Source organism: Sapajus apella, unplaced genomic scaffold (genome assembly GCF_009761245.1).
Source record: "Sapajus apella isolate SASKATOON/1434 unplaced genomic scaffold, GSC_monkey_1.0 scaffold16, whole genome shotgun sequence".
NCBI lineage: Eukaryota > Metazoa > Chordata > Mammalia > Primates > Cebidae > Sapajus > Sapajus apella.
In genome coordinates this window covers 19,672,397-19,691,089 of record NW_022436956.1, presented here as the reverse complement: position 1 = coordinate 19,691,089, position 18,693 = coordinate 19,672,397, and the positions used below count along the sequence as shown (strand labels likewise).

Sequence of the window (18,693 nt, the reverse complement as noted above, 5' to 3'; positions counted from 1 at the left end):
ACTGAAAATTCTGAGTGAGGGGTATGAAAGAAAATCCAGAACCTTTTGTCTTGCCAGAAAATCCTTAAATAATTCAGCTCCCATTTATTTTAATAATTAAGCAATCGCAACTTTATTTAAAGAAGACTCACATGAATCTAAATGTCTAGGCTGCCAAGAAAAGTGGAACAGATTTTAAAACCTCCCCCCATACCTCCCTTCTGAGCAGAAAAACCAGCCTAAGGAGTTTCAGCCTGATAGGTAATTGTTTTGTAAAATTAAAAGTCACAGAAAATTGGAGTTTAGAATGGAAAAATGTCATCTCAACCGTAACACTAATAAAAACAGCTAATGAATAAGTGCATCCTGGCAAGAATATATAAAAATTGCAAAGCCCAATGTGGACAGTATGGAATACAGAAGGAATCCATGTGAGTAAACATCAAATGAGGGATTATCCTTATTTGTGAAGAATCCATTCCAGCAAGAAATTGAACTAGAGACCTTTTGCATCCAACAGCAGCAGGACTACCTGTGGCGTTCACAGAAAATATTTATGGGTGTACTCTTCTCTTTCGCCTGTGGCTCTCAGCTGTGGAAGCAATCAGCTGATGTCTGGGGGATACTAAAGCCCCTCCTTCTCAAATTACATTGAGCTCTGATTAATTTTCAAAAGTATAAATGCTTATATGTAGTGAGGAACAACATAACTGTAATTATAAAGGCTTTAAAACAATGAGCTATGCCTTACCAATATGTTCCACAACAAACAGCAAAAGTGAAAAGCAACTGAGATTACCTCCCAGCTTTGTTAGGTGTGTGATCTTCAAACAAGAAAATGATGTAATCTATCCAAGGTTCAGCTTCTTCACTGGTAAAATGAGGATAAGGGTAGACACTAGAATAGTGGTGAGAATTAAATAAGAAAATAAATGTAAAATGTTTACTTAGCAGGGTGCTTGGCAGGCAGTAGGTATTCCTAAGTGTTAGCTGTAATTATTACTATTATTATTGTTGTTATTATTACATTATACCCTGCCCCTATTCCATGCATGCATTTCATCTTGCAAGCTAGAAAAAAGTCCCTGGCATCCACTGGAAAGTCCCATATAAGTGGCTGGGATCAGGGAGGGTGTTTCCCCCCCATCCACATTTAGTGTTGCTCTCATTTCTAGGGGTTCAGTAACCACATACCTCTTCAGGAATACCACTTCTGAGGTTTGTAATCTAATGCACGTGCCAATAATATCCCACCAGACATAATTTCCATTAACAGGTCTTCTGGAATCAGATAAAAGACTAGCCCAGATATCAAACTCAACTGATATTTCCATTTGCATATTTCTAAGTTAAGGCATATATCCTCACAAAGATCTAATAGACTTTTTTAAATTAATCAAAGCCCTTCAAAGTTAGAACAGAGTAGATACCCCTTTTCACTTCATCACTGCGTATGACGCATAGCAAAGCTCCACAATTCGGTTAATCACTCATCATGTAAACAAAGAAACCTCTCGAGAGCCAAAGAGCAACATGTGCATGGATTCGTGATGCATAAGGGTTTTTAAAACAGGAACAATGCAATCTATTCAGCAGAGAAGAGCACACCGTGCCAATTAAATATGTTGGGTTCCATAATTATAACTGCAATAATGAATGGAAAGGAGTGTTACTGCTGCACAATGCACTTCTGTATTCCAGTCAGTGATCTGTCTCTGGTCTGATTCCTTTAGATTCTTCCTCTGATTAGATCTTACTGCAGATTACTCTCTACTATCAATGTATTACATGTATTCTCCCCACCCAACAAAAGGCCTAACTTTCACAAATAACTAAGGCAAAAATATTCTATTCCCTTGATAGAGTTTTATACTTTTTAAACATTGAATTTATAGCTACAATGTCACAATTACATTTTCCAAAGAGAAATGAAAAAGCTATGAATAAATTTTTATTCAGACATGCCTTTCTCTCAAGAAAAGAAATGTAGAGATACGATTCCTTTTGTTTCCTAGAGAGAGAAAGAAAAGGCAGAAAGAGAGAGAGAAGAAAGAAAAAAATGGGAGAGAGTACACTTGGAGTTAGGATAAGGAGGCTCTTCCTTCCCTCCTGACAGTCCAGTCTAACAGTGGCGTGGACCAGTTGATTCTCTCCACCACTAGTGAACCTGAAGAGACTAAATTGGAAGGATCGAAGAGACTAAATTGGAAGGATCGAAAAGACTTTCACACACACAGTTAATTCAAAATGGTCTAGTCACTACTTGCAACCATCTCAGAAATCTGAAGAATTTCATTCTGGACCATATGTGCGTATGGTTTCTCTTATCCTCACACACTTATGCTTCAGTGGGTTCAATAAATTTTAAAAATAAATTACCTCCTAGTACTTCACCATAACACTCAGACTTTCTGGACTTTCCATACTCAAGCCAGACTATTTCTGTGTGTTTATATATAATTTGTTTAACCTTCTATTAAACCCTCTACTGATTTCCCACAAACAGGATTTAAATTTTGGAATTGAAAGGGTACTTAGGTGCTTTGGAACCTGCAAAGCAGATCTGAACACCTAGCACCCTTTTTCTCCAGTTAGCAGGTAGACTCACAAAAAAGATTCTGTTTCTAGAGAAAGCCTCCCCATCTTCCAAACCCCCCTCCTGAGGTTTCGGCTTTCATAAGCTTCTCAATCTTACTTCTGAGCAGCAAATTTTGCCGCACATCTAGTCTACACAAGGGTTGAAGGACATCGCACGTGCACCTTTTAAATTTCAGTATGCTCTCTAACGCAATCCTTTTCCCTTTAGCCATGGGCATTGGTTCACACAATGTAAACAGCTCTTAAACTCAGTCCCAAAGGCCAGGCTTTTCAGGTGCTAGATGTCACACAAATACAGTATTTACAAATAGCCCAGAACAATACAACTCAACTACACACAGCTTTACTAGCTTGACAAAATCTTCTCCCACAAGTAACCAAGTGCTATAGAAATACTTCTGTGGGCCAAAAATCATGCATTAACTTTTTGCTTCTGAATTTACATAATTTTTTCTGAAGATCTCTAAGTGCACTGTCACCACAATTGTTTTAAGTGGAAATAAATAATGGAACTAGAAACGATGACAACAACCCTAATAATAACAAAGTTATTTATTGAGTAATTAACATGGTCAGGCATCATTCTTTCTCTCACGTACCTCTTATTCTCCCTTTTCTCTATTCTGGTGACAGTTACCGCCATGATTCTGGCCTGAGTCACTGGAGGTAAAAGTAACTTTATACTGTCCATGCACCAGAAGGAAAAAAAAAAAGCACAGCACTTATATCAGCTGACCACTGGCTCAATGTTTACCATTTTTCTTTTCCTGAAATCTTTATACGGCCACAGCCTTGTTCCTTTCAAGTACAGATTAATTTATTTCAAATTCTAAGCCTATGAACCCATGCTAATTTCCATGATTAAGTAGAAAGGCACCAAAAACAATTAGCAAAAGATCTTTAGTAGGAAGAGATCTTCTAAGCCTGCTAACCAACCTGAGGTAAAATTTCAGTGTAGGTGTTCATTCATTCAATACAGATTTACTGGGTTGCTAACATGTACATGGTACTGTGCAATAGAAATGGAAACACATACATATGCACACACACATATATATATATATATATATAAAATATCTCCTAGTCTGTCAACATTTGTGGTTTAGTAGGGTGATTTGAAACTCTAAACATAATTGGATATTATAAATCTCACAAAGAATAATAATGTAGTTCAGATAACGCAAAGGTGGTCAGGAAAGTCTTCATCTTCATATAAAAACGTAGAGGGTGAATAATATCTCAAAGAATTGATATGGTAGAAGAAGATAAATGCTGATCAAAATTCTTAAAGGTGAGAAACTCTAAACTGTGGAGAATTGCAAGTTAGGAAAACAGGTAAGCAGCTGACGAGGGACCACAGTATAGGGAATAAGTAGCTGACCCTGAGCAAAGCAAAAGGAAGTTGGGAGGTAGGCAATGTTTTATTACCAAGGTCAGGAGGACCTGGCAACTACTTGCACATGTAGCGTGAAAAAAAGATGAAGATACGCTTCAGGATATTATTCAGGAAAACTTTCCCAACCTAGCAAGGCAGGACAATATTCAACTCCAGGTAATACAGAGAACACCACAAAGATATTCCTCAAGAAGACCAACGTCAAGGCACGCAATCGCCAGATTCACCAGGGTTGAAATGAAAGAGAAAATACTAAGGGCAGCCAGAGAGAAAGGTCAGGTTACCCATAAAGGGAAGCCTATCAGACTCACAGCAGATCTCTCAGCAGAAACCCTACAAGACAGAAGAGAGTGGGGCCAATAGTCAACATCCTTAAAGAAAAGAACTTTCAACCCAGAATTTTACATCCAGCCAAACTAAGTTTCATAAGTGAAGGAAAAATACAATCTTTTGTGAACAAGCAAACACTCAGAGATTTCATCACCACCAGGCCTGCTTTACAAGAGCTTCTGAAAGAACCACTACAATAGAAAGGAACAACCAGCATCAGCCTTTCTAAAAAATACTAAAAAATAAAGAACATAAACATAATTAAGAAACTGCATCAACTAATGGGCAAAACAGCCAGCCAACATTAAATGACAGTATCAAACTCACATATATTGTTATTAATTCTAAATTTAAATCGACTAAATCCCCCAATCCAAAGACACAGACAGGCAAAAAAAACCAAGACCCATTGGTATGCTACATCCAGATCCATCTCACATGCAAGGATACACAAAGACTCAAAACAAAGGGGTGGAGAAAAATTTACCAACCAAATAGAGAGAAAAAATAAATTAATAGAAAGCAGGAGTTGCAATTTTTGCTGATAAAATACACATTAAAGCAACAAAGATCAAAAGAAGCAAAGAAGGATATTGCATAATGATAAAAGGATCAATGCAATAAGAAGAGCTAAAGATCCTAAATATATACCCACTCAATACAGGAATATCCAGATATATAAGACTTATAAAGAGACTTAGACTCCCACACAATAATAGTGGGAGACTTCAACATCAATATTAGACAGATCAATGAGACAGAAAGTTAATATCGATATTCAGGACTTGAACTCAGATCCGGAACAAGTAGGCTTGATTAACATTTATAGAACTCTCCACTTAAATACACAAAATATACACTCTTATCAGTACTACACCACACCTATCTGCGGGTTTAAATGAAATATTGGTTGGCTGCTTGTTAATTATTTTCTTCCCTCATTTTTTTTTTATGTCTCTATTATTAAACACAATTACAGGCATACCCATTTTTAGACTGCATTCTAGCCCGGGCAATAAAGCAACACCCCTGGTTCTCTCTCCCTCTTCCTTTTCCTCTTTCTTCCTTTCCCTCATTTTTTTTTTATTCTTTCTTTTTTTCTCTAAAAAAAAAAAAAAAAAAAGAAAAGAAAAGAAAAGAAGTAACTTGGTGATGGTCAAACAGCAAGTTCAACTTTGAGCCAGTTTTTTTGCAAACTACCTGATTCAAGGGTTTGCTGTTTCACCTCTCAATGAGCCATCTCTGATGCTTTTCTCTCAATTCTATTCCGATGACTCATCCCTTTTGATGTTTCTAATCATGATTTTCTATCACCTCTAATTTCTGTTTTTCACATCAGTTTTTGTGCTGAAAACAAAGGTACCTACTTTGATAATGAACATAGTCAAGATTGTGAACAACCAGGCTTTTTAAAGCAGAGACAACACCTACAAGAGCAGCTCTACTTATCTATTTAAAACTTAAAAAAAATAAAAAAAATTTAAAAAGATGAAGATGTTTGCAGAGATTCACGCCCAGAGGCTGCCTAGGTCAACTGTGGTGGTGAGCTATGAAAGAAAAAAGGAAATGAACGTGGATGAACCCATTGAGGAACCTGCTTTTTGGTGATGGCTATAGGGGCAGCCTTTCTAATTTGAGGTTTTGTCTTTTTGGTGTATTTGTATGTTTGCTTGGGAAGTGAGATAGTGAATAGCTGGAGATAATCTCTGTTTTAAACAAGAGAAGTTTGAGAGGGCACGGGGACTCCCAGGGATAGCAGGAACAGCAGGTAGTCGATGATGCAGTTCAGGAATCTAAAAAAAGAAAGAAAAAAAAGTTGGGTTGTAGGGAAGAGCAACACTTGAAGCTGTGAGAGGAAATAAGATCTAGAACACCAAAGAGAACCCATGGAAAAATGGAAGCAAATAACCGAGGACAAACACTGGGAAACATTTAGCAGGTAGAGGAAGAAAAAACAGCTAGGCCAACTGCTGCCAAATAATGCTATCCAAAAAGGTACACGCAGTGCTGCAGAACAAATGGAGGAATTTTTAAATGGAAACGAGAGTTAATGGTGCCAAATACTGTGAGGCAGGCAAAGAAGACAATGCTTAACTAAGGGCCACTGATGCTTGGTGACCTTCGAAAGTTTCATTTCAGTACAGCGGAGGTAGCAGCAATTAAATTGTGATCTATCTCGGAAAGCTGACTGTTTTGGCCGGACAAATGAATGGCTGAAAAGCAGTCCAGGAAGGGGTGAGAGTGAAACCGGAAAGGAACCGCCTTGCCTATCACCCGCACTACATCCAAGGCTCAATGTGAGCATCTCGGGTTGCCGGTGAGTTCTCCCGCTCGACAGCGTGACTCTCCTTTTGCTGAACCACCCAATTTGGTTTGCAGGCCACCGTGACCTGTGTTCAGTAAGGTGTACCGACATCATCAGCGGCCTCTGCTGACAAGTGCCGCATCTCATCTCCTACAGAATTAAAACAGATAACACCAGAGCAGAGCCCCATGAACCTTTTAAATATTCTACAAGTAATTTATTTTTGATGTGGAGGAGGAGGGAGGAAAGTAAGGCGCGTGCCTGTAATCCCAGCTACTCAGGAGGCTGAGGCAGGAGAATTGCCTGAACCCAGGAGACGGAGGTTGCGGTGAGCCGAGATCGTGCCATTGCACTCTAGCCTGGGTAACAAGAGCGAAACTCCGTCTCAAAAAAAAAAAAAAGGAAACCATCATTATGTTGAAAAGTATCTGAATATCAACGAGGTAAGGGTTATAATCACAACAAGACTTAATTGTTCTGTCCAGGCAAAGGCTGGGAATCTATTTCTCTGACTTTCAAAGCAAGAAGGCTTAGGGAGACCCTTCAGTTTGTGTGGCAGTCTACATGGCTAGCACCTAGACCATCCTCTTTTAAAGGGTTCACACATAAGAAAGGCAGTGGGGTAAAGAATAGAAAGGGGAGAAAGAAGAAAGGGGGATGAAGCAGGGGGCATAGCTGTGCACTATGGGGAAGGGCATGGTGACTGGGAAAGAAGGGAGAAATAAATTGCGCTAGAGCTCATGTGCACCTGTAAAATAGGCACTTGGAAATAGCTGTCAGTAGTAGCTTTATTTCAGCATGGTCTCTACCGCTTTGAGAATCTGATTTTAACACAGACTCTCCCAAAAAGTATGCATGTAAAATATCGCATGTTATTTCTGGGGACTCACCAACAACCTGAAGGCTATTGATGCCATGGATCCTGCTCTGGGAGCCCTCTGCTTTAACTCATCAAACTACTTTTTCAACACCTAGACACCTCTGACCAAAGCTCTTGAAACAATTCTATCCCCACCTCAGTTTGCCAATGTCTTTCCACCAGAAAAAAAGAACAGCTCAGACTAACTCACAATGTCAACATTTGTTAAGACATATAATATTTTTATATCCTGATTTAAATAATTTCTTAGCATGCCATTAACCTTCTCCAGTTTAAAGAAAAAATCAATTCAAAGCAAAAACTGATGTCACTGTGAGAATTACTTTTCACTTACACACAGCAGCCAACAAAACAACCTCAAAAGAGAATGAGATATATATGTACCTTCCTGTTTCAGAATTGTATTATAGGAAACAATGCCGATCTGCTTTCCTTTCCTTTGTAAAAATCCAGGTATCTGACATTTCGCTGCCATTGGGTACTCCTTGTGAAAGGTTATGTTTTCATAATGGAAAAATTCTCACTGACCCAATGGGGTTTCTGCTTCCTTACTCATCAATTAAAATCATCTGCAAATTTCAGCTTGCTTTAGTGAAGTACAGCTAAGTGTTTTAACACTCCCAACATGCAAAGGAGATAAGATCAGTAAAATGTCACATCCGTCTTGTCATCTTTCAATCTACACCTGAAGCCTGAAAACAAAAATGCTTTTTTTCAGGAGAGAGGATGAGGGGAGCAGCCAAATTTTTTAGAGAAATAGATACTCAGCTTTCCAGCTCCCAGGTGCAAATTAATTTTTCTCCTAATTTTGGCCCAATCGCCACTTGCAAGAAATGATATATTATCCCATAGGCTTCTAAGTCCCTGAGATGAAACATCTTTAGTTCAGACTTTCCAATCTTGTTTGCTCAAGTTTGCTGACAGAGACTGGAGGCAATCTGCATCTATTCCCTTTTCCTTTACATTGAATCAATTAGCAATGTTAAATATTTAACACATTAGTCTTATTTCACTGAACAAAACAATCCACAAGCAGCCTAGGCAGTGGCAGTGTAAGACAGGAAATGGATCAGATGTGGAGAAAACTGAAGGAAGGGATAAGTATGTTACAGGTGAATGCGTATTTTTTAAAATATAAAAATCTATTCACAATTCACTGAAGATGGATTGCTTGTTTCTTTCCTTCTACTGACAGGTCCTGAATCTTTATGGAGAACATTAAATTAAAGTGCATAATAGGTTTATGTAGCGTACTGCACATTGGAGACATTAGTCACGTCCCTTAAGCATTTTTCTCATTTTCTAAGCCTGACTTAAGCCCCATTTCCCCATTGATGAGGGAAGGCCATGCTAACCCACAAACCACGTCTGCAGTCTGGTGTGCCATTTTTTATATTTGTCAACAAAGGCTGTGTCCTGCACTCCAAGCCCTCATAGATTATTACATTTCCGGCACAGTTTACAGAAACCAGGGTAAAGTTAATAGGGTCATTCAAGTGGAACTTTTTTGTTTTCCGCTCTTCCCTCTTCAAAACGCACTGTAGCATTAAGGGGGGAAAAAGAGAAAAATAAAACAATTCACAGTTGTCTTGCGGAACCCTGACTGAATTGATGAGTAGGACAATTTTTACTCAAGCACATAGCCCAAATTTATATATAATACAGCCTGAAGCTTTGAACCAACAATACTAGGTCACTTAAAAGATGTTGTTCAGGTATTCTAGAACATTCTATGCCAGTATCAGCATCCTTTATCAATCTCCTAATGTGGTACCAGGTTTTCAAAAAATTTCCATGAGGTACTCCTATTGGGCATTGAGTTTATAACATTGTTGGGCTGGCTCAGAGGAATGCTATTTAAAATATACACAAACTGTACAACCACTTATCTGGACATCTAGGCAAATCTGATGCTAATGAGGAAGCTGAAAAGAACAGGTTGCTTGCCATGTAGCTAGATTTCATTAGCATTATACAGACTCCTGCATCATATTATTTTTACTGTGAAATAATTAGAGCCATTGATCTCTGCCTGTGAGTGTTACTACCTCAGCATACTACATCTGGGCTTGAAGAAAAAGACATTTTGATAACAGTCAAAGAGAAATGCAAGATTACTGCAGCGAGCTTACCCAATAACTTACTGCATAAATTTCGGATAGTCTCATTCTATCCTAGATCCAAAAACTTCCATATGATGAACTTACTGGTTCTAGATAGCTATGTTCTGAGTGATATGAGGGATGTTTAATAAACTTAAAATCAGTAGAAATAAGATGTCTAGTTAATGTCTTGGCAAATGAAACCCACAGTCTTTCCCCAGGTATCAAAAGAAGTAAATATATGTATTTAGGTTACAATAGCTAATACTAACAGAGCGGTTACCAAGTACCTTCTGCTATGATAAGCATATAGATACAAAGTTATTCCCATGACCTCATGAGATAGATTTTATTTTCCCCGTTTTACAGACAAGAAAACTAGGGCTCAGACAAGTTAGGTTAGTTGCACAAGTTAACAGTTGATATCAGAAAAAGACAGATTTTAATCCTGAAAAGACTTACTTCAGAATCTGCTTCCCTTTACTGTTATGTTTACCTCCTATATTTGCTGTCCTTAGATTCTTTTTCCCAAGCATTCAGTTTTGACAAAACAGCCTCTATAACTTTTTACAGGAATGAAAAGTAGAACTAGTGTTACAAGTTTTAACCTGGGAATTTGGAATGCCTTTGCCTAGGTTTTTCTTAATGTTTTGATGAGCACCATTGGCTTTAATTCTATAACAGAATTCTGCTAATATGCGTAACAAGTAATTTACAGACTTCTAGTTCAGACTGAGCAACAAACATGACTTCCATGTATTCAACCCATAATGGATTATAAGACTATGATTTTCAGAGAATGTTCATTTAGCCATACAGGTAATTAGTAATTTGGGTTATTTACTTTCTGGTAAAGACAGGAACAGCTTAAAAAGCTGTGAAAAAAACTTCCAACATCTCTCTCACCCTGTGGCATCCCAAAATCAAAACTGCAATGACTTGTAACACCCTAAGTCCACAACAGTTCCTGTCCACCAGAGTGAATGAAGGCAGAACTAGTTTGACATTTCCTGCTGACTGTGATTAGAGCATCTTTTAATGAAGCTCACTTCAAGTCATTTTAAATCCATTTGCTCTTGTCAACATCAATGTACTCAGCATTATCTACCAATTAGTAAACCGGAAAATATTCTTTAGATAATCTAAAATCTCAGTAAAATATTCAGCATGCCATTCATTTACTATAAACTGCCCTGTAAAAACAAATTAGCAAAACCAGCTGTCACAGGACAACATAAACATCCATTATGCAACCCAACTACTTCAGTCGCTAGCCCAAGGTTTTTCAGGAAAGAAAAAATGTGGTGGAAATATAAATCAACAACAATTTCAAATGTTTAGCATGTGTCTTCAGAATAACATGTTGCATCAATATTAAGGTGTGCATTTGCCTTCCCCATATGTGAGATCAAATTTGGACTAGGAAGAAAAGGTTTAAATGAAACACTCTTCACAGTTTTCTTTCAATTAGGATCTTGAATTTTTGTGCTGCAATAAGTCTAGAGGCTAAAAGAGTTTTAACATTTGTCATGCTTCATAAAGATCAGAAATGTCAAAGAGCATGAAAGCTGACCAAATATGAATATGATTATGAATATGCAAGGGAAAGATCAATTTAATAGGACTCAGATTTTGCACAACCCATTTATTTACACTGCAGAAACCACCTCCCAAACTTACAGGAAACCTGTGAGTACATCACTTACCAGCCAACATTAACTCGTCCTTTCCAAAAATCAGCCTGACAAAATTCTATAATTTAAATATGGCAATATTTCAATAGCCACCTTCCACTTAGGATCCTTTCAGTATTTTTCATTTTAATGTATTGGTTATAAATAAACCACTGCAGTACCTGTTAAGAGGGATTAAAAAATGCTTTTATATTACGAGAGACCGGGTGAGAGCTTATTCTCTGATGAAGATACTCATGATATGCACAAGACGCCTGTAGTGGAGGAGCAGTATTCTTCAACAATGATTTTGATTTAAGAATCTAAATTAGGCTTCAGTCACTGATGACTACTTCGACCTTCTAAACGATAGGGAACACTTCGGAGCAGGTACCTAACACAAAAGCTGCCAATCACGAACTGGAATGAGCTCGAATACGCAAACCCAACTGATTGAAGATAGAAAGGCTTGAAGGTGAAAGGCTGCTCTTTTCTTAGAAGAGCTATAATTCCCCCCACCTCGACAAAGAAGCACCAGAACCAATACAAAAGGTGCCCACAAACAGTTTCACAAAATATTTCCTAAATTCTCATGGGGCCACCCAACTATGAATCAGTTCAATTTCCAGGACATTTCCATTCTCAGATGAGCTAGGCATATTAAGGCATAAAGAAATAAATACACTTGAAAACAGGTGGCTTGTCCCTAAGCCCCTCCTCGTAGGCTGAGTTGAGCATGGAAAAGAGAGGAGCCATAACAAGGACCACTTAGGCTAAGACCATTGTAATTTTAAAATTTTCTCAAAGGAGAAAAGAAATCTACAATACTCTCATCCTATCCTGAGTGAATGAATTTACAGGGTTTTCTCCTTACTCTTCAGCAATCCAAGGCAAATGCATAAGGACCTCCAAACAAAAGAAAAAGAAAATCCAAGGAGCTTAAAAAAAAAATTTTAATCACAAACCCAGTCACATCCATACATCTTCTGGAGAGAGGTCAGAAAGTTGTCTCAAGTTTACACTTCTCTTCTTAACATTAGTTATTAAGAAAGGCATTTCATCTTGATTATAGCCACCAATAAATTAAAAGTGAATACATTCCATAAGTACTTAATTTCATAACTAGGTACTACACTCACTTATGGTTTTCATATAGAAAAAGATGTAATAAAACAAAAGCATTCATTATCTGGTATCTATAAAAAAGGTAAGTAAGCTGTAATAATAATTTATAATTTTGCACATTTAAACTTCCTACTTATTTACCAAAATTTTATTTAACAGTAAAATAGATTTTAAAAAACAGATACATGTTCATTAGAAGAAAAATCAAGTCACTGAAAATTACAAAAAAGAAAAACTGTAAGCATCACAATCTCAGTCTTATATTCCCAGCACCACATTACATGAGATGAGACAAGCATAGTGGAAAGAAAAAAGCTTGAAGATAGTAGACTTGAAGCCGCCTCCACAATAATGAAGGCTCTCCTAGAACAGGTGATTTGTGAAATCCAGAAGGAAAAAACAGACAAAACTTCATTAATAGGTATTTGTTAAAATCCTAAAAGACTTCAGTTTTAAAGAAAGGAATTAGTAACAGTTTTGAAAATAGCTAATGGACCTTATATCTTACAGGGGTGTGTCTGTGTGAGTGGTGTGTATGTGTTTTTTCAGAAAGACAAAAGGGTCTGTGGACAATGGCAGGGGCGGGCAGCATCTTATTGTAGTTATGTGTGTTTTCTGAGTTTTTAGAAACAAAAATCATACAGGGGTGCTCCAAATTTATATTTATCCCAAGGTCAGTAAAGAACATAAGTCTACAGGAAAACCCAGACTAGGGCATGATACCTGTATTAGTCTGTTCTCATGCTGCTAATAAAGACATACCTGAGACTACGTAATTCATAAAGAAAAAGTTTGGACTCACAGTTCCACATGGCTAGGGAGGCTTCACAATCATAGCAGAAGGCAAAGAAGGAACAAAGTTACATCCCACATGCCAGCAGGCAAGAGGGGATGTGCAGGCGAATTCCCCTTTAAAAAACCATCAGATGTCATGAGACTTATGCACCATTACAAGAACAGCACAGAAAAAGAAACCCACCCCTATGATTTAATTACCTCCCACAGAGTCCCTCCTACAACACATGGGAATTATGGGAACTACAGTTCAAGATTGAGATTTAGGTGGGGACACGGCCAAACCACATCCATACCTAAGATGCGAAATATACATTCTGCCCTATTGAATTCTTATGGAAACAGATTCCTACTTCTCTAATTATAAGTATGGCTAAGTATACTCACCTTTCACAGAAGGCACTTCAGCCACTCCTCTATAAAAAATAATAATAGCTGACACTTATTTAGCACCTCCTATGTCCCAGGCATTGTTCTAATAGTTTTACATATATTAACTCATTTTAATACAACAACTCTATGAGATGGATGCCATTATCCTCCCCATTTTATAAATGGAAAGACTGAGGCTCAGAGAGGTTGAATACCTGACTAAGATTACACAGAAAGGAAGTGGCAGAGCCAGGATATGAAACTAAGTGGTCTGTCTCTTGTTCCACATAAATAAGCTGTTAGAGGGAGTGCTTTAGGATGATATGAAGCTGTCAATTGTCTTTATGCATTAAACCATGAGGAAGTGGAACTTACACATAACCATATGACCCGCAACTTCTGGGGCTTTTTTTTTTTTTTGAGACAGATTCTTTCTCTGTTGTCCAAGCTGGAGTGTATTGGTGCAATCTTGGCTTACTACAACCTCCATCTCCCAGGTTCAAGAGATTCTCCTGTCTCAGCCTCCCAAGAAGCTGGGATTACAGGTACCCATCACCATGCTTGGCTAATTTTTAGTAGAGACAGGGTTTCACCCTGTTGGCCAGGCTGGTCCTCAACTCCACACCTCAGGTGATCTGCCCAGCTTGGCTTCCCAGAGTGCTGGGCTTACAGGTGTGCACCACCACGCCCAGTCCTGGGGCTTTTCTTTTACCTTCTGCTTCCATGACCTTGGTCATTAAGCAGAGCATCGATTTTCTAATCAGCAAAGTAAAAATAATAGTAATGCCTACTTGACATGACACTGTGAGATATGATACAATGCATGTTAAAGTACTCTGTAAACTATTTTAATGATTAAACTTTTCATAATATCATCTTTTCTCCTTCTCCATGTTAGACCACTGGATAGTTCCATTAATTAGATGTGTTAGGAAAAGAATAAAAACTAAATAAAGAACCAAGCACCAGAGTAGTTTGAAACTGTCTTCAATAATACTGATTAAACTAGCCATTGACAGTGAAACAACATTCTTGGGAAGGCATTGTGTCAAAAAAAACCCATTTAACCAGCCTCATTTGTTCTACTGGAAAAAACCATAAAAACCTTTCAGATACTATTAGAAAGTAAGCTATCATCCATTAAAACTAAAGTTGAATGAAAAATTTTTAAGAAATGCAATAAATTTGTCAAAAAGTCAAGTAATAGTTCTTACCATTCATTAATGATTATAAAGCACTAAAACTTGAAGCCCTGTACAAATTAGGACATCTGCACAGACCAGAGCTATGAAATGCCATATACATATATATCATTCAGTACATTTACTAAGGGCCTACTATGCAGTGAACAGAACTGCTTCTGTGGAGTGATTTTTTTTCTTTAAGTGTGCTGTCCTTGTGGAATTAATAAAAGGTGCCATTTATAGAGCACCTAATGTAGGACAGGGATTGTACAAGGACATTACCTACCAAATCTCACTTAATCCTTGCAATATAACAATCATATGAAGTGGGCAGTATTATCCCAATTTTTCATGAGGAAACTAAAGTCAAATAATGTGAATCAATCACTGGAAGAAGTGAAGGACCCTGAAGTCAAAACTGGCCCCCCTCTCTGCAGTACATGCTCCCTTTCCTCATGTCAGCAGGGGTGCCCCAGACTTTTAACCAGTATACACTCTAACATCAGAGGAGAGGGAATTAATGAATACCCTAAGTAGCCAAAAGTTGCCCAAGCAGAGACATCTTCATCCTTGGGTATTCATGTACATTTTTTCTTTCTACTCAGGAACATATTTACTGTGTTGACAGTTAAATTTTTTTTTTCTCCATTCTATTAGTGAAATTGACAGACCAAAGATTTGTACCAAATATATCCTGTGCTAGGTTAGGGGAACACATGTCCGTCAAAAGGACAGAACACACATACAGCAGTCAACCAAAGTCTTTATAGAAAAACATGATCAACAAGGAGAACTGAGCAGAATATAAACTGAGCACCTATTGTTCAAACAGTGAACTGAGACTGCCACAAGGAAGCAAATTTTGGGACTGACATTTTAAATGAGGAATTAGAAGTGGCTGAGAAAAGGAGATGCAGGTATTCAAAATGAAAAAGTTGACAGAGGCTAAGCAATGGAAGTGGGCCAAAGAGGTAAGGCTACTAAGCCTTTGGCACTGAGAATGTGAATCTGGGTTTACATAGTGTACTGGTTCTCAAACGTTAGCTGGAGTCAGAATGACCCCAAGGTCTTGTTACACACAGATTTCTAGGCTCCACCCCAGAGTTTCTGACTCAGCAGGTCTGGGGTGGCACATTCTAACATGTTCCCAGATAATGCTGATACTGCTGGCCTGGGCACAATGCAGGCTGAGATCAGAGAAGGGAGGGAGCATGTTCACTGGAGTGGACTGGAGGGTTTCAAACATGAGATGGCAGTGAGCTATGCTTTAGTTTTCAATCTGCAGAGCTAGTTAGAAAGAAGGAAAACACCACGATGGAATAAGTAGCAAGACCAGTAGTCATAAAACAAGAAAGATTGGGTTGGGCATGCAAAGAGTTCATGTACAGAAGCTAGTAGGCATTGAAAAGGTGACCATAAATCAAGGGAGGAAGAAGATGGCAAGGGGCCATGGCAGACACTGCAAGGGGTAAGAGGAGCTAGGTGCAAACCAACCAGGCACAAACAATCAGCAGAAATTGGCTGCAGATTTGATCACACCAGGGTTCCAGAAAGAGAGAGTCAAAAATGATTCTGAGCTTCCAAAGAGCAAATCCATCTTGAAGAAAATAAAGGGGAAACTGAGAATGGTTGCTTATTTGTTAGGATGACAAGAAATGGAATTCAGTTTTGTGTATAGGTTTCCAATATCAAAAGGTCACCCTAGCAGTTCTCTCCTATAGTTAAGTAGGTTTGAGATCCCAGAGAAGGAAATTAAGTTTAACAGTGGATCACAGATACAGGTTTGGAGTCATTTGCCTTTTGAAGAAAGTTGAATCTACAACAGTAAATGGGTTCTCAGAAGGAAAAGCATATATTAGAACAGAGTACCCAGGCTAAAGGCATCAAAGATGCCTCTCAAAAAACATAGGTGGGGGGTGTGCACGCACGCGCGCACGTGCACATGCATGCCTAGTTATTAACAAATCAATGTACAGGTTTAGTTTGTATAATAAGAAATTAACTAAATATGACATTCTTCAAAATTCCCCAGTTTGCCAATATTGAAACGTTAATTTGTTATTCACTGCCACATTAGTGTCACTCTCTCACCTCTTACCAAATTCCTTGCATGAGCCTTCTGGATGCAAATCGCTGTTTGTGTTTTGCACAACATATCCATCTGTGTTCTCACATTCACAAACCCTAACATCCTTTCTTTGCTATACAAGGAACATATATTTATATCGCTCTATTTAAAATAAAGAAAAGTGACATACAGCTACCTTAGATTTTGAAAAGAATATCATACCTTGCTAAAGATACTGAAAATTAATTATATCTGATAATTAATGGCCTAGAAAGCGGAAAAAAAAAACAGATTTTTAAATTTTGGATAACTTTCTGTGATCTACTTGTCATATGTACTCTTTCAAAAACACACTGTTCAGACAGTTTCTTAAAACCAAACATTTCAACCAGAAGCAAATAACTAAGGTTAGGTGCTAATATAGCTTTTCAGCACAAGTTTCATAGTCAGAAAACTCATGCTAGTTTCAGTATTAATTCAATCATTTGGTAGGTGAATCATCTTAGGCAAGGTACTTAATTTGACGAAGACTCCTTTTCCTCATCAGTAATTTGAAGTTTAAAAAGTAAGTAGGCCACGCATGATGGCTCACACTTATAATTCCAACACTTTGGGAGACCAAGGCAGGAGGATAGCTTGAGGGCAGGAGTTTGAGGCCAGCCTGGGCAGCATAGCAAGACCCCATATCTACAAAAATTTTTAAAACTAGCTGGGCTTGGTGGCACACACATATAGTCTCAGCTATTCAGGAAGCAAAGGCAAGAGGATCACTTGGGCCCAGGAGTTCAAGGCTGCAGTAAGCCATTATGCCTCCACAGCACTCCAGCCTGGATAACACAGTGAGATCCTGTCTCAGAAAGAAAAGTAACTACCTCAATTGGCAAAAAGATAGATAAGCTTTAATCAGAAAGAATTCAAATATCCTTCAGTATCCATGGATTGGTTCCAGGACCCCTTCACACACCCAAATCCTCAGATGCTCTAGTCCCTTATATAAAATGGTGTACTATTTGCATAGAACCTGCACATACTCTTTCATATACTTTAAATCATCTCTAGATTACTTATAATACCTAATACAATGTAAATGCTATGTAGTTGTAATACAATTTTATTTTTATCATTTTTATTGTTGTATTTTTTATTTTTTATTTTTTCACTCTCTACCTTAAACTAAGTTTTATTTTTTCAAATATTTTCCATCTGAAGTTGATTGAATACATAGATCCAGAACCTATGGATACAGAGTGCCAACTATACTTATCATATGACCTGGCAATCTACTCCTAGGCATTTAGCCAACAGAAATGAAAACTATGACCCACGAAAAACCTGCACTCAGATATTTATAGCCACATTACTCAAATCGCCAAAAACTGTAAACAGCCTAAATGTCCTTCAGTGAATGAATGGACAATAGTGCATCCATACAATGGAATACTACTTAGCAATAAAAATAAGTGAACAACTGATAGGTAGGTACATATAGTAACAATGATGAATTTCAGATACGATATATTAAATAAAAGCAGCTATATTTAAAAGATTGTATCCAATCCGATTCCATGTATATGACACTCTGGAAAAAGCAAAACTACAGGAATGGCAAACAGATCAGTAGGGCTGCCAAAGGTCAGGGGCTGGAGGGAGGTTTGAGAAGGATGGCACAAGTGGATTTGGGTGAGTGAGGAAACTGCATATTGACTGTGGTAATCATACTACTGTAAGGTAGATATACAATTCTATGCATGTGTCAAAATTCACAGAATTCTACCCCAAAAATTTCAGTTTATGTAAATTTAAAAATAAATCTTTAAAAGTGTCAATTAAAATTATTGCTAGCAAAAAGGTTCGCTCTTATACAATAGCAGTGAGAACTCAATAAG

At 37.8% G+C, this 18,693-nt stretch overlaps 1 protein-coding gene across 10 annotated transcripts in view; it reads right to left on the bottom strand.

Annotated features, from left to right (window-relative positions):
• The window catches only part of CADM1 (cell adhesion molecule 1), a 337,698-nt gene that overhangs the window by 291,298 nt on the left and 27,707 nt on the right, over window positions 1-18,693 (bottom strand). The window lies entirely within an intron of this gene.